This window comes from Oryza glaberrima, chromosome 5 (genome assembly GCF_000147395.1).
Source record: "Oryza glaberrima chromosome 5, OglaRS2, whole genome shotgun sequence".
Lineage (NCBI taxonomy): Eukaryota > Viridiplantae > Streptophyta > Magnoliopsida > Poales > Poaceae > Oryza > Oryza glaberrima.
The window spans coordinates 20,446,844-20,464,439 of record NC_068330.1 but is presented as its reverse complement, the minus strand read 5'-3'; the positions used below and the strand labels follow the sequence as shown (position 1 = coordinate 20,464,439).

The window sequence follows — 17,596 nt, the reverse complement described above, 5'->3', positions numbered from 1 at the left end:
ATATAAAAAAAAGAAACCCAACAAGACAATAAACTCTAAAAACTACAAGATCCAATTTTTAAAGGTTCAGAACTTCTAAAAAGTAAAAAAAAATAATGATAATCATGTTCGATTTTAAAATCTCAATGACAATAAAGAAGGGAGGCAGCGGTCAAGCCATAAAGAAGTATAATGGCAAAGCCGCTGACGGTTTGGCGGGACTTCATTTGTAAAAAATAATTATGTTCGATTTGTAAAATCCCAATGACAATAAAGAGAAAAAACAGTGGATGGGTCGTAGAGGAATATAATGGCAGCATTTGAGGGGACTTCTAGAAATTATAAAAATAAAACCCAACGAGATAATAAACTTAAAAAGCTATAAGATCCAATTTTTAAAGATTTCAAGGAGAATGAATAGAAATAGTGGTAGACCGAGCAAACAAATAAAGAAGAATATGACAGAAGTAAGGGGTAGCAGCTGGTGTGACTTTTAAAACTATATAACTAGAAATACGGGGATAGCTATTTAATAAATCTTAAGTAAAATCATACTAAAAAATATATGATTTTGTTTAGATGCTAGCCACGCAATTGCGCGGGCCACCCAGCTAGTTGTTTTGATCTTAGCTGCAAAAAGAGATGAAGTTCAGGTTGCTCTGTACTGCATGGACATGACTCATTATAATGTAGGGGAATTGTGGATATAGCGAGATTTATTAGGTTTGTATCACAGTATGAAAAGCAGAAAACTACTTACACGTGCTTGAGTAGTATTCGAAGATACTCATAGGGGTAGAGTTTGCGTGTGTGTGCATTCATAGGGGTGAGTGTGCGTGCGTTGTGAGTGTCTGTGTTGTATTGTGTAATTCTCAAAAAAAAAAGTTTTACTCAAGCTCTTTTATACCTTTGAATTTTGTTTCATAGGTTTTCACATTTATCCCTATATACCCACATGGCCACGTTTCATTAGATATCCGTTATGTTTCTCTAAAATAATTATATTACCCCTCTCTCATATATACTAATGTGCTACTTAACAAATATCAATGTTATTTTTTTAAAAAAATATAATAAATCAATAGGGCATAATTATTTTACACCAAATTTGAAAAAAAAAATTTAAATTTTGAAACAAATATTTCAAAAGATGGTTACAGCCATAAACGAGTTTCACTGTGAATGAAAACCCCTTTTTTTTGTTTTGGGTTTAAATTTTGGTGAAAATGTTGTATGAGTTTCATCAAATTTTTCTAAAATTTATTTAAAATGTATTTTTGGTTAATTTGTGGTCATATAATAATGGAAAATTTTGCTTCCGACACTCAAATTATGTAATTTGTTGGTGAACATCACAAAAAACTTACTACAGGTGAAGGACACCACAACCGTTACCATATTATTTCATACATAATGGGAGACAGTGCGTTGAAATGACAAATTTGTCCTTGAAGCAGCACATATTACTCGGCTTGATTTGGACCAAACCAGGCCATATCTCCCTTAGAACATCCCCAACAGCTCATCCAAATTTAATCCTTCATATGCCTATATAGATGGCCATCCAAAAAGATTCCTCCTCTATATGTTAGATTTAATTGGGTAATTGATCCATTTAAATCAATTAAATCAAATAAATTCCAAGGCTCGTTATGCTAGGAATTCATGTGTATTCATTCTTTTATGGGATATCAATGGGATGAAGAGTTTTGAGAATTAATCCATTTGATTAGGGAATTGGTAACTTATATCAATTAGTCCTAATTGATGGATGGTTGATGGTTGTGTAGTGGAGGATGGTTCATGGCTAGTTGATGACAATTAGTTGCTCTATTCCTCTTCCTATTCTATTGGTAACTTACATCAATTACTCCTAATTGATTGTTGGTTGATGGTTGTATAGTTGAGGATGGTTCATGGCTAGTTGATGACAATTAGTTGCTCTATTCCTCTTCCTATTCCATGACTCTTACTCTTCATCTTCCATTCCTCTTATAAAATGAGAATGGATTTGATCTCCCGCGAGAATAGTGAGACACATTTTCATCCATTTTCCAACGCTGTTGCTGCTACGGTAATCCCATCCCGACGAGTGTGTGCACACGCGTTGGGAGAGTAGGCCTCCGAAACCACGCGTTGCTGCGACGTTTGCACAGACGGGCGGGCGATCAGGTTTTTGGTGAGCGCAAGGCGCGACTACTCACTGTTTGTCAACATCTACTTCACCTTCACCAATATGTCGAACACTGGAGACAACGGCAACACTGGATACAAGGAGAAGGAGGCTCCCGTTAACACCAACGGAGGCAATACTGCCTCAAACTCCAGCGGAGGACCATTCTTGGGGTATAACCTTCTTACATTATTTCAATTAGAAGTTTTACTGTTAATGTCCATCGCAATGTCAACATTGTGTTATTATGTGATTGTTGATGCTTATTCTACATTAAGCATGCTCATGTTGATTACATTCACCACTATCACTGGATCAAATCCCATTGTAAATATCATGTTTATTTTCTTGTTATTTTGGACTAAAATATGCCGAATTATGACCAAATTTCCAACACTATATCCCTACTCACTCCAACAGATCATCCATATTACATCCTCCATATTACACCCTCCCTATATTTTAATAATATTTTCCAACTACCCTACATTTATATTATATTTTAAAGCCTATATTTCGTCTTTATCTCTCTTTTTCTCGATTCTTCTCTATACTTCTCTGCTTCTCTGTCCTCTCCTGCTCTTTTCTATCCCCGAGCCATGCAAGCGACGGGCGGCGGAGGGAGAGGCAGCTTGGCGGCGTGGGCGGTGAGGGCAGCAGGGCGACGAGGGAAGGGGCGCCGCGAGCGGCGGGCTGCTCAGAGACGGCGCTGGGCGAGCTGGTGAGGGGCGCCGCCGGCTAGCAGGCGCAGGGTGACGACGGCTGGCGGGCGCAGGGCGACGGTGGCAAGCGAGGGGCGGCGGCCACGCGTGGGGAGACGGCGGCGGACAAAAGGCCCCGCGCACGCCCCCAGATCTGGTAAGGCTTGCTCCACAAATCGCTGAAAAAAAAGCAAAAAAACGGGCACGGGGAACTCATCTACGCCGGTTGGGGACGACGGCGAGGGGAAGGCGCACCGGAGGGGTGGTGGTTGCGGAAGTCTGGATGGGGGCGGGTGCGAAAAGGGGTGAGGAGAGAGATACGCTATTTTTGCCTCTTCTCTCTCCTACTATGGCGCATCCGCCAATTTTGGAGTGTGGGGGTAGCGCATCTGCTGGAGGGCATTTTTTCACCCATATACGCCAATACCGGGATGGAGGATTGGTTAGAGTATCTGCTGGGCATGCTCTTAACCCCATCCAAAACCCTAGAGCAGCAGCAACTGGTACATTTTGCAACTTTTCCAAAATAAAAAATAAAAAATCTGAATTTTTTAAAAATAATTTCAAGATTTTCAGAAAAATCTAAATTTTCATATACATTTTTTGGTAGATTTTCAAACTACACATCATGCAACTCTCAATCTATCGTCCCCCAAAGTACACTGCTACCATACATCATATTCTTTTTCTTTCTCCAGCGTAGCTTATAATTTTGTGGCCTGAGGGGAATTCTTGTCTTTTTGAAAAAAAATCCTTTCGATTGGATCTAAAATATTAAAACAATGAGTGTGGTGTCGTTCAGTAAATTACCATTCTATAGGTGTCCTCTAGTCATCACACGTTTTTGGATGTCCACAAGTAAATTAAATAAACATTGACTATCATGTAGCAACATTTGCCTATAATTATATCCCATCAATTGTTGGAAATGAACTTTTTATGTTGAGCATTCTGTTTTTCTTACCATGATGTCTCACTCTCTTGTGTACCTCTATTTTGGTTTGATCCCTTCTAAATTTGTGGAGTATATTGTTGGATGTGTTGCAGTTTGTTGTATGAGACAGTTATATTTACGAGTGTCATTATGTGAGGTATTATCACGACAAAATTTATTTTAGACGATAGAAAAATATATTTCTATTTATTAAAAAGCATATGTATCATATTTTTGTGACAGTAGCACAAAAGATTTGACACATTTTGTATATATTATCTAAAAATGCTACTATGCAAGACGAATTGTCATGTTTATCCTTTCAAAAAATGCTAAATATATTTCTTTAAATATATGTTAGATTTTCTGCATTTAATACTTCCTCACACAATAAACTTATGAATATTATAGTTATGCAATAAATTACTTACTTCCAACGGTAGATTTCATAAATAACTTAGGCTATTCCCAACCCAAGACACTAGACATAGTTTCTATAAACTCCACATTATCAAGAAACTAGTACTAGACACTACTCTTCCAATGCAAACACCACTATTTCATACTTAAATTTAATGCTACTTATCTGATATGATGTCTTGGATGTTGTGTAGAAACCATGTCTCATACAAGACATGGTTTCCTTCTCTTTCCTCATGTATTCACTTGCCACATCATTTTTCATTCTAGTTGGCATATTATTTAATGTTGTAGACACCATCCTAATCATTGGGTTGGGAATGGCCTTACATGCCCAATGGTAAAACTAACTTTTCTTACACATTAAATGGTCAACTGATGAAATGAGCATGGAAGGAATTAAATTAAGATTTAAGGGGCATGGTACTAAGGGAGTAAATAAAACTCAAGGACATAGAAGGGATTGGCTAAATTGTTAGGGGCATACAAGAAATTATCTACAAAAAATGATCAAAATAAAGGGGATAAAAAAAGTAAAATTTAAGTACATAGAAGGGTTTACCGCGTAAGGAATTTTTTCGATAAATATGATGGGTCGACTGATTGGTTAACTTACCTGTCCTTGGATGAGTGGTCTGCTGATACAGTGCGGTTCAATAACATAATAAATAAGTTATAGGTTTATGAAATACAACCCACGTATCAAAATAAAAAGTTATTAGCATTGGCACCCATATAGGCCTCAACATCTAAATATATAAGTACTATTTTTGTATTTAAATATATAAAATTGTTGACTTTACTCTATCTTTTATTGTTTGAAGGGGAGACTTTACTTTGTCTTTGATGCGCAAGTTTAAGCACTATTTTTTATTAGAATATAGTGATAGTATCCAACAAAATTATAATATTGCAAACGTACTTAAAACGAAAAATCTATAAAACCTACTCATATTATTTTTATGTTTTCAAACTAAAGAGGGCTATTGATGAGGGGAATTTCAGAAGTTTAACCAAATAAGTTAACATAATCATATATTTAATATGGAGGGAGTATGCCACTATATGTATACAACATCATATATTATGTCTTCAGTAACCTATACCAACAGATTAATGACATGTCAACAGCTGCATGCTCTAGCTATAATTAATCGATGTAATGACCACGCATGCAAAATATTGCTCCTGTAAATTAAAAGGGTGTAAACGAGTTATAAAATTAGCCGGTAGAGAAGGAGCCATCACATCAATGACCCCAAACAATGATCACCAGGCTGGATCTCCTGGTTATTAGAAACGCACCAGCACACCGCCATCAACAACTTTACCTCCGAACGTAATACTCCCTCCGTATTTTAATATATGACGCTGTTTACTTTTTAACAAAGAATCTTTCGTTTTATTTAAAAAATTTATGTAATTATCATTTATTTATTTGTAACTTGATTTATCATCAAATATTCTTTAAGCATGACATAAGTATTTTTATATTTGCATAAAAAATTTAAATAAGACGAACGATCAAACATTGATTAAAAAGTCAACGACGTCATAAATTAAAATAGGGAGGGAGTACGTTTTTATTCACCGGGTAGGTAAACATTATTGCATTTCTGCCATGCATGGAAGTTCAGGACGGTGTGTTTCGTGAGCCGGGTGTTTCCTCTGCCCAAAGTAGAGGGCCCTGCAATGCAAAGCAAGAGTCAACGCGGCGCACTGCTCGCTGGGGATGCGGCTTCCCTGTCCCGATACATGTTCCCTTCCCTGTTCCTGGCGACGTGTCATCTTCTTATTCGCTGGGTTTTTTTCTGGTGGGTCAGTACGCATGCGCTCCTCTTTCACTTAAACGGCGTCATCGTCCCATGTTGTAATATCACAATTAAATTGGAAACAACGCAATTTAAACGCTAACAAAAATATGGCGCCAAGCAAATAAAATTAGTGGCGGGAAAAAGGATTAGAGCGGTACATAAGTACAAATACACAGTTGTTTTATTTTCATCTACACAGATTGCGTCTCCACACTAACCAGAACTCTCCCAAATCTTGGCACCATGATGAACTCCCGATTCCTGAACCAATGCCATCACAATTGCAGAATGCAGGAACATGCGGTACGTTCGCATTCTTGGATGATACTTCTGCCCCATCATCATCATCATCATCATCATCAAATCCTGCTGAGTTCACAGATCCCTCAGATGGCTTGGGAAGAAATCAATTAGAAGCTGTAAGATCCCTATCTATTCTCCTTTACATTTTGTTAAATTAGTTGCATCTAAACTGTAAGATCCGGACATGTGCACGTGCATATGAACAACTATATTCATCGTTCCTTTTTTTTTTTGCAATTTTTTGATGGAAACTATTACCACGGATAAAATTAGGATGAAGGAACAAATGAAGCTACTCATACAACAAAATATCTGGAAGACTTGGTGCCAAAGATTGGCATGAAATTTAGCTCTGAACAAGAAGCTTATGATTTCTACAATGCTTATGCTCTTAAGAAAGGTTTCAGCATTAGAAGAAGCAGCTATCATTACATGGGAAATACTAAAATTATAAAAAACAGGACATTTTGTTGTTCTCGTCAAGGTAAATTCTTTGTTTCTTTTTATAGTTACATTAACTTTCAATTAGAGACATTTTGTTTCAATTAGTGCACTGTATTAACAGGAAGTAGAGGTATTGACAAAAGAGCAGAAGCTTCAGGCTATGGCGATAGTTTTAGTAAGCCAGAAACTCGATACAAATGCCAAGCATATATGAAGATAAGTCTCATAGATGGATTCTATTCTATCTATCACTTTGTGCCTGAACATAACCATAATCTTGCCACTAGAAGTCAGGCTCATCAGTTAAGATCACAAAGGAAGATAAATGAAGCTCAAGTTGCAAGCATTGAAGTCGCAAAATCCATAGGGATTTCTACTAAAGTAGCTATTGATTTGATGGCAAAACAAGCTTGTGGATTTGAGAATCTCGGGTTTACTCGTGTTGACATGAAGAATAAATTATACTCCAAGAGGTCACTACAAACCAAACAAGGTGATACTGGAGGAGTGTTAGAATATATGGAGAAGAAAGCATTAGAAGATGTCTAAGTTTTTTTATTCTATTCAGGTTGATGAGGATGACTTAATTACAAACATTTTCTGGGCTGACTCTAAAATGGTTGCCGACTATGAAGATTTTGGTGATGTTGTATGCTTTGACACAACATATAGAAAGTTGGATGATGGACGCCCTTTTGGTTTGCTTGTAGGAGTGAATAATCATAAGAAGACTACTGTTTTTGGTGCTGCTCTTCTATATGATGAGACCGCTAATAGTTTTGTCTGGTTATTTAAAACTTTTCTAAATGTCATGTCAGGAAAGAAGCCAAAAACAATTTTGACAGATGAAGATGCAGCTATGGCTAAAGCAATTAAAATAGTTCTTCCAGAAACTCATCATCGGATATGTGTATGGCACATGAATCAGAATGCCTGCAAGCACCTTGCTGGGTGTGTTAAGGACTATAAGAAATTTAATGCTGACTTTCAGAACTGCATATATGATCAGGAAGAGGAAGAAGAATTTTTACGTGCATGGGGCCAATTGCTTGAAAAATATGAGCTCCAGCAAAATACATGGTTGCAACGGATTTTTAAGAAAAGGGAGCAATGGGCATTAGTATATGGCCGGAACACGTTTTCTGCGGATATGAGTACCACCCAAAGAAATGAAAGCCTGAATAATGAATTAAAGGGTTATATTAGTGTGAAGTATGACATGCTTACTTTTTTTGAGCACTTTGACAGATTGGTGGGAAATAAAAGATATGAAGAGGTAAAGTGTGACTTTAGAGCAACACAAAGTACACCGAAGCTAAAGGCGGAGTTGAGAATTTTGAGATATGTAGCAGAAGTTTATACTCCAGCAGTTTATAAGATATTTGAGGAAGAGGTAATGCAGACTTTGAATTGTGACATATTCTACTATGGTGAGGTTGATGCAGAAAAGGTGTACAAAATAAAGGCCAACGGTAAGCATCTTGAACATGTTGTTAGATACTCTCCGTTGGAATCCAATGTTAAATGCAGTTGCAAGAAGTTTGAATTTGCTGGCATCTTGTGCTCTCATGCACTGAAGATACTTGACGTCAACAATATTAAATCAGTTCCTCAACAATATATATTAAAAAGATGGACAATTGATGCAAAAGCACTGCATATAAGTGGCAACAACAATATGCATGATGACCCTAGAATAAAGATATCAGATTGATACTCCTCATTGTGTAGAATGTTTGTTCGAATAGCTTCTACAGCTGCAAAATCTGAAGAAACATACTCCATGTCTACTAATTGTGCTGAAAAATTGGCAGAAGATATAGAGAAGTTCTTGAGAATCAGAAGTGATCCAGATTTAGACAAGTCGCCTTCCCCACAAGGTTCGTATCAAAGTTCTATATGTTAATTATAAGTCATATTATAGTCTGACCGATACAATTCTAAACATATTATTTCCAGTTGGGAAACAAAATCAGATGCCCAAAAAGCCAAGAGGCATTAAGCTCAAGGAAAAGGGCATCCGTGGTTTAGCTAGACCTATTGGTGGCTTAGAGAAAGCATCATCGCAGAGGAAGAGAAAGAAGAAGGATGACGATGTTCCGGACCATGTGCTAGAACCACAACCTGAGATGCAGTCACAGCCACCTGCTACAGTAATGGTATATTTCTCACATAATTAATCTCCAAAATCGCATGCTCTTGTTATCATCCCTGACCTTTCCTCTGTTTTTTTTTGTTATGTTAGGGCCATCTGGAGGTTCCCAGCAACCAAACTTTTTTACATGTATCACGGTACTATGCTGCTCTGGAAGCATCAACACACCCTTTATTTCATACTCCTATCTCAGTGACTCCAGAAAGTCAGGGGCTGCACCAAGGGAGGCCAATTCAACAATTTGACACTGATTTCCACAATATGTTCCCCTGACCTACTTGCAATATTAATTTCTTTTAGTGCAACAACATTTCGTATTTTTAATTTACTGAACACTGCAATGAAGTTTACTTATTAGTAGTAATATGTGTTTTTGGTCAGATTTTGAATAAACGATGTGCAAACTATACAGCAATCCTCTTCAGGCCACAAAATACTATCTAAATCATGCATAGCATTCAGAAGTTGTCAAAAATTGAACAGATCTGAAAAACAAAGGCAACAACATTGGGATTGGGATCTTACTGAACAAAATCAAGTCACAGGGGCTGGATTGGATCCACAGGTTGGCGTAATACTTGACGATGTTAGCATCGATCACATCATGGATCTTCTAGATCCAAGCTCATGCACTTTGATGCAGCTGGACATTGATTAATTTGCACGAGCTGAACCATGCATCAGCTCCAACTCAGCGGCAAAGGCGCTTGATCAGTGGTGGCGAGCTCGAGACAATCGACTGCTCGGGCAAGCGGTGCTCGAGCTCACCCGTAAAGCGGCGGAATCTGGCGGAGTTCATCTAGGTCAAGGTGGGGAATTTTTATTTTGTTGTAGTAATAGTAGATCAGCAGCATGGAGAGAGACGATGCCTTCTGTTGGGGGAGGGAAGGGATCAAGGGATTACGCCGTTGTGTGAAAAAGAACGGAGACGTTGACGGCCATTTAAGTGAAAGAGAAGCGCATGCGTACTGGCCCACCAGAAAAAACTCGGCAAATAAGAAGATGACACGTCGCCAGGAACAGGAAAGGAACAGCGTATCGGGACAGGGAAGCCGCATCCGCTCGCTGGAGGCATGTTAACTGATATCCTACAAGTGGAATGTTGATTGAGATTTGAGCATATCTGAATGAATATGTCCCAGGAGAATTGTACCAACTAACACTGCAGCACCATGTTGGATTTACTCCCACATTTCTATTTCCAATGTGCAAAAACCTTGCAAGTCAATATATTAGCAAAAGAAAAGATGTTTATAACTGCAATGTGCTGACGTAGTTAGGGAGGATTAAAGGGAAGGGGAAAAAACACTGGATTAAGTAGAAGAAAATCGAGCCCTAACCAGCAAGTGGAAAAGTGAAAAAGACAAGCTAGGGTCTATAATAGTGGGGAGCACAACTTATGGGGATAGCACTCACCCAAAAGATTAGTGTGTGTGCAAACTAGGACTTAAAAGTTGTAGCTATAGTTAGGCCTGTGTGGTAAAAGACCCAATGTGATCTAGATGACCCACGGTTAGTGGGTCGAACTACGCACTCTAATAAGTGGTATTAGAACCCATGTTTAGTAATCCAAAACAATTTCTATGGATCACATAGGAGGAGCTATGATAACAAGTTTATAGGGTCACATGGGCATAGCACACATTGTTAGGCTTGGCTCGAAACAAGTGTCTATAGTTATATGGGTTGATGTGATAGGGGAGGTTGTTAATAGTTTTATATTGAAAATTATTTTTGGGGGGAAGGCGATATTCTGTATTTTAAAAACTAATATTTTAGGTTGTGTAGTCTTATGACTTCAAATTATGATTTATGTTGGACCTATAGCAGGTCCAACGTAATCTGGGGCCACAGTTGGAGCCACTCTTCCTGGAGGTTTGGATGGGCTGATTACCCGCACGTAAAATGAGAAATGTGATTAGCACATGATTAATCCAGTATTAGTTTATAACATTTTGATGAATAAATTTGTTGGATTTTTTAAGCAACTTCTTTATATAAAGTTTTTTTTGCATGAAACACACCGTCTAGCAGTTTGATCGAAAAGCGTACTAACGGAAAACAAGTAATAGCTAATCCAAACTACTCCTTCCGTTCCAAAATAAATCAACTCCTAGAGTTTGAAATTTGTCTAAAAATAAACCAATTTCTACCTTCTTACCTACCACTAATCCACAAATCGAGAAATTTTATTACTTCAGTACCCATCACCTACCTACCAATCAATACAAGTTTTACATTAATTAAGGGTACTATGGTGTTTTGTTTCTTTCATTAATAGTTTCTTGGGATACTAGGTTTGTTTTTTTTTTACAGAGAGAGTAGCTAAAAGAACGCAGCCTTAACACAGTATATGGGCCTCAAGTGTCCTCTGTCTTTGCCATATCCAGTGCTCTGCAGTTGTAAACAACAGTATAACACCGTTGAAATCATGTCACCGGGACCGGGACGTCGGCTAGCTGCAAGGGTTGGGAAACCGAGCCAACCGAAGTGGGTCGCCTTTGCCCGTTTCGCCATGGCGTCGCGTGTGTTCCCAACCGCCGGTGCATGCATGGGGCATATGCCCTTTTCCAGTTAGCTCGCGTTACTAGACACACCCATGAGTGAACGCACGCACGCACCCACGAGGTGCGCGTGCTGATTGCGCCGTGGACTGCACGCCTGCACGGAGGAATCTACTCCGTCCAAGTCCAATCCAATCCGCCGGGAGGAATCAGGAATGGAGTACGTGATCAATAGTGGTCTGTGCTGTGCCGTGCGTGCACCGGTGGTGGTGGCGCAACGGACGTCAGGAGGAGGGACGCGACGACCGTGGTTGCGGCAAAGGTGAATTCACCGTCACCCTAGTCCCCATCACCGTGGTGAAAAAATTTCACCGTCCCCGTCCCCGTCAACCATGACGGGGCTACAATTTCTCCAGCCCCGATCACCACATGGTGAATTTTTCCCCGTGGTGAACCCGGTTAAACAACAAATTCATCAACAAATCATATAAATGCAATGGAACACAAATCAGCAGTACATCACATTGATATTTTTCCAAAATAATATACTCAACAAACTGCTGGTCATATCGACGGCGACGAACGGCGGAGGAATCCATGGCGGCGGATGGCGTGCTGGCCGGAGGCGGTGGGTGCCGCGACCATGGTCTGAGGCGGCGAGCGCGCGGCGACGACGGCCGGAGGCGCCGGTCAGCGCGATGACGACCGGACGTGGCGAGCGCGCATCGACGACGGCCGGAGGTGACGAGTATGTGTCGACGACGACCGGAGGCGCCGGTCGGTGCGACGATGGCAGGAGGCAATGGGCGGCGCAACGACGGCCGGCGGCGGCACACGTGCGTCGACGGCTGGGGGGAGGATCGCGCTCGCGCGAGGGGAGACGGCGGCCGGCGGCGCTATGCGCGGTGCCGTGGTGGCTGGGGAGAAATTTGGAGATGGGGAGGGTTGATTAGGGTTAGAAGATATATACATGGTTACTAGGCTTCATTTTTATGGGCCAAAACAACTGTAAAGTCTAGAGCTGGTCCCTAGCTACATTACATGCGGGTCACCACGGGGGACAGGGATGGTGAATGGTGCACCGTCCCCGCCCCCACCATCCCCGATGGTGATGAGTTTTGGACCATTAGATTCACCATGGGTGGTAGATATCAACCATCTCCATCCTCTAATATATGAATTCATCGTGAGGAATCGGTGATCGGGTCCCCATTGTCGTGATTCTTTGGGGGAGGTGCGAGACATGCCGGCCCAGTCGAAACGATGAGAGGCTCTCGGGCTCTCGGCACGGCGACGGCCCAGCTAATAGTCGTCTGGTCGGTCCGGCGCGGGGGACACGAGCACGGGGCCGGGAGCCTGCTCTTCTGCTCAACCGCGCGCGTGCCGAGTCGCGCGTGGCCTGCCTTGGTGAGCGGCCCACGCGGACAATGGGAGGCGTCAGCGCGGCCCGTGCACCTGCCGTGTGCGTGTGTGAGTGTCGCGGATCGCCAAGGAGACGTGAGAGGCGGCTTTGATTTGAGGCCCACGAGAGGGCAAATGTCTTGGCCGGACTAATGAGATATACACCGCTACACGCGACTACGCCGTTGGTTCGTAGCCGCACAGCTGGTTCGGGTAGTTCGCTGCTCCCAGCCTCCAGCCAGCCAGCGTGTCATCGGCCGCATCGGGTCCAGACAAACGAGCGAGCCATCAATCTCCATCGAGAGATTCCTCGCACAAGTCATGCATGACATCAGCTAATCTGTCTCCCTTTCCACCCCCCTCTGCTCGTGTGTCAGTGCCAGATCGCCGGCTGGCAGTACATTCAGTAGGACGCGACTTGATCGCACGATTGGCCCTTTCCTTCCAAACAAGAGAGTGTACGAAGCGGTTTTCCAACACAAGAAGAGATTTCACGCATCATCCGGTGAAGCTCCGGTTACTCCCCAGTTCACGACTTCAAGATTTCCAAAAGTTTGGTACTATATCTAATTTTGAGGAAACATGATGCATGTCTCGTAAAGAATTCATATGGATCGGTGCCTCTTCATATTTTGGCGCACATTTATCACTTTCAAAACTTGAATAATTAAAGATTAACTGATGATCAAAACTTAACCCTATTGATTGCATGTATTCTAAAACATCGCTTATTTATGGTAGGCGAAGTATAAAAACGTAACCCATCTAAGATGGCCGACAGATCGACTGACCTGCTGAGCAAACTTAAGCTGAGTTCATAAGCAAGGATTGGGAATCCTCCTTCCCAACATGTAAAATGGAGCAGTAGATTAACGTATGATTAATGAAGTATTAGCTAAAAAACTTCAAAATGGATTAATATGATTTTTTTTTAAAAAACAACTTTTCTATAGACTTTTTTTTCAAAATACGCACCGCTTAACAGCTTAAAAATCATGTACACATAAAACGAGGGATAGAAGTTGGGAAAGTGTAAAAAAACACAACCTTAGGCTGAGTTCGTTCCTTATGCTCCCAACTCCACTCTGTTGATTCCCGTGCGCATGCTTTCCTAACTAATACTGAATTAATTATGGGCTAATATGCCATTTTGTTTTTCTTGCGTGGGGGATTAGTTCTTAGCCCACAATAAAGAAACCTTAACCTATCTATGGGAGGTCGACCATCTTTTCTTGTGGTCCACCACCTACCCCAAGCAGCCGGCTTGCCATCGTTGTTGATGCACCAGATCTGCCACCTCTCTTTTTCCCCGAGCTTGCTCCATCTCCCCTTGTGTCATCTAGTAGCACGTCTGTCACTGTCTCCTCCTCTGTGCACCTCCTCCTTAACTTGCTTCGCCATTCGCTGTTGAGCTCCCTCAAATGCCTCCTTTCGGTGGCGTTAAGCAACATGGCCACCAATGTAAACTCCCGATGTAGTCATGCTCACTCTAACACTTGCTAGTGAGCTCTCTCAGCCACCTCCACCTTGTGCCGAGGCTTTCTCATACTTGGCCAAGCTTCGTCAACCACCCACACCACACACCACCTCACATGACATAGCCAGTGGTATGGGCAATGGATGGGGTAGATGGATAGGGGAGATCATAAGAGTGGGTAAAGAAGAAGGGAAAGAGAGGATGGCATGTGGGACCCATTGGAGAAGCAGTAGGAGTCAGAAGGAAATATGGATATCGACTTTTTCTAGCCATATGAATATTTGGAGTGCCAAAAATAGTCAGAATGCTCTTAGACAAGAAATGATGAAATATATGCATTGGGGGTACTATGACGATGTTCAAAACAAGAAAGTACTACATCAGTTTCGAAATGTAGCTTTTTCTAGCACAACAGTATGTCGAAAATGAAGTTATTTCTCCACTCACATTTCATATAAACCATTCACAACCATTCTTCATTTAATTTATCTATTTACTTTTTCTTCTCAATCAATCCCAAATTTCCCCAATCATTTCTACCTATTTTTTTTAACATATATGTCCGATTTAAGAAAATTCTTATATTTTGAGACGGATTTATTAAAAAAGAACGGGGTAGTATTTTGAAAGGTTTATGACCTAAAAACTCTGCCAAACAAACATATTGTTTTCACTGCATAGAATTTTACAACTAAGAATTTAGTATTCCCATGCATCGGAATGCTGATCAGTACTGAAGAAGAAGTTGAGAAGTTCCAACGCCCAACTGTCTTGTGAAGTTGAGTAATTTCTGCTGACATTGAAATGGATACGCTGGACGGCTGGAGGTGTTCAGGTTCACCAACCTCACTCTAAGAACAGGTACAATAGCAAGCTATAAGCCAGTTATAAATATATTTTAAAGAAATAAAGGAAGAGATAAAAGAGCAGTGGGCTACAGATCTATAGCCAGCTGCAGCACGGACTCCAAGACGTAATATGTGTATGACATGTGGGACCAGATATTAATAGTATAGTAAGCAACTATTGTATGAATTAGCTATTACATCGGCTATAAATTATTTGGAGCTAGTGGGCTATACTATTAAACTTGCTCTAAACCAACGGTAGAAGAGCCAGTGGCAAAGCACGGGACAACCGGACAATTAAGTTGTTGGTTATCGATGCCTCGCATAAAAAATCACAATACACATCATCACTTACGTTTCACGCACGACCAACATGGCTGTAGCAAGCTACTCCTTGCTAGGACAAGCGGACACATCAGCTCGATTGGATCGGGAGGGTGACTCAGCACCAGTTTTGCCTCTGGACAAGCCAAGCACGCCGTCTCTGATCGCTATCTGCTAATTTAGTCACTACAGCAAGCAAGCTAGTGACTGACGAAACGCAGAAAACCTTATCAAAATTATCTCCCAAAGCTAATGTACATGCAGAGGTGAACTGAGCTATCTTGAGCAAGAGATCCCCGCCGTGCAGTCGTGATCTATCAACATGTAAATATTTGGAACTGAATAAAATAAGATTCGGAGAGGAGAAATGGAGGGAGAAATGCAGGAGAGGTAGATAGAAGTTCAGTTTAATTTGGTAACGATCATCGCGTCGCCATCTCGACATCGTACAAGCTCAATCAGTGATTTAAGATCGTCGAAATACTCGAATGCATCAACCAACCAACCAACAACAATACCAGCTGGTTAGTAGTACTTCACTAGTACTAGCATTGATAAATATATAATTAAGGTTCATATCAGATGATTAAGCAGCGTAGTGTTTCCCTTAAAAATGATTACTGAAGTGAGTTCTTTAACATCTTCTTCAGAAGGTGCTTACAGAGAACCAACAACCTTGACTGCAGGAGACAACACCATCGCCGGCCGTCGTAGTCAGGATTGCCCCACGACGAGGTGTCCGGGGACCTCAATCAGTCGATCCATCAATCTCCATGATAAGGCAATAGGATAAGCAGCCAATAGACGTTTCCAGAAAGGAGCAAATGGCACACTCAGCCAATGTTTAAGTACTGAAACTCTCAAAGCTTACATAAATGAAAAGGCAGTTTTTTTTTTTGGTGAAAAGAGGATAAATGAAAAGGCAGTACTATCTGACGATGAATCGATGATAACTCCCTGAACTGAAAAGTTAACTCAGTGATTAATTTAGTTGTGTTTTCCTATCAGACATGAAAAGATGGCGACCTACTATGCTATAAAGAACATCGTTACTACATGATACCTACATGATACAGCACATCTCACTTGCAAAGGTAAACAAGTTGTCTTTTCGTCATGAACAGCAATGGGTTGTTCATTCGACTGATCGGACTTCGTTGGGAGCAGTTTCTTGACCTGCGACACAGTTAGCCAGTTTTGTAGCTAGCTGGAGCAGAAGTTCAGAACAGTTCATTTTGTTTCCTTTTTTCCCCCCTTCTTCTTCATTTGCGATTAAGCAGAGCCGTTCATTCACGAGGGCCCGTGAACAACTTTGCTAGTGCGTTAGTTTTGTCCATACTGTGTGCTGTGCTAGGGACGCTAATTGGCAGCTATTGAAGCTGAAATTTACTACTCCTACCAAACCAGTAAGAAACCTTGGATCAACTGATTATTACTAGGTTGTACTGATCTTCTTTTGAAAGAAAATGGCAGGAGGTTACTAACCAGTAAGAAAACGGTAGGATTACCAGGCTTTAGTGATCGTGTTTGTTGATAGGATTACCAGGTTGTAGTGATCTTTTTTTTTTTTGTAGAAAGAAAATGGCAGGAGGTTACTAACCAGTAAGAAAATGGTATATAATTACCAGGTTGTAGTGATCTTTTTTGTTGATAGGATTACCAGGTTGTAATGATCTTTTTTGTTGAAAGAAAATGGTAGGAGATTACTAACCAGTAAGAAAATGGAAGGTTTACCTGGTTTAGTTTTTTTTTTTTTGAAAGAAACTGGCAGGATTACCAGGTGGTAGTGATCTATCAATATACAAGGATTTGAGGGGGTGTGAATGCGTGACATGCAACATGGTACAAATTGGATATAATCAGACATGCTTTTGTAAAAGCTCAGCGAGAGCGATTTTACCGATTTATCACTGGACTTCATCTCTTTGAACGTACCTCCAGTAATATGTACCCATAAATATGTAAATGGGCGTTATCAAATGAAAAAGAAAAACACTCCCTCCGTCTCATAATATAAGAGATTTTGGTGGGCGCCCCATAATATAAGTGATTTTACTCACCAAAATCTCTTATATTATGGGACATAGTGTATAGCCGAGAGAACTTGTAGGTGAGCCTC

The 17,596-nt window shown here is 40.8% G+C and overlaps 1 long non-coding RNA gene across 2 annotated transcripts; it reads right to left on the bottom strand.

The window, feature by feature from the left end:
• Positions 1-6,127: 6,127 nt before the first annotated feature.
• On the bottom strand, positions 6,128-9,920 carry LOC127774928 (uncharacterized). 2 transcript variants are annotated; one of them, XR_008017847.1, is made up of 2 exons: positions 9,449-9,920; positions 6,128-6,390 (listed from the first exon to the last, which is right to left on the bottom strand). It is a non-coding gene; the product is annotated as an uncharacterized LOC127774928 (long non-coding RNA). The 2 variants fall into 2 exon arrangements; XR_008017848.1 differs by having other exon boundaries at positions 6,128-6,387.
• Between the last annotated feature and the right edge of the window lie 7,676 nt (positions 9,921-17,596).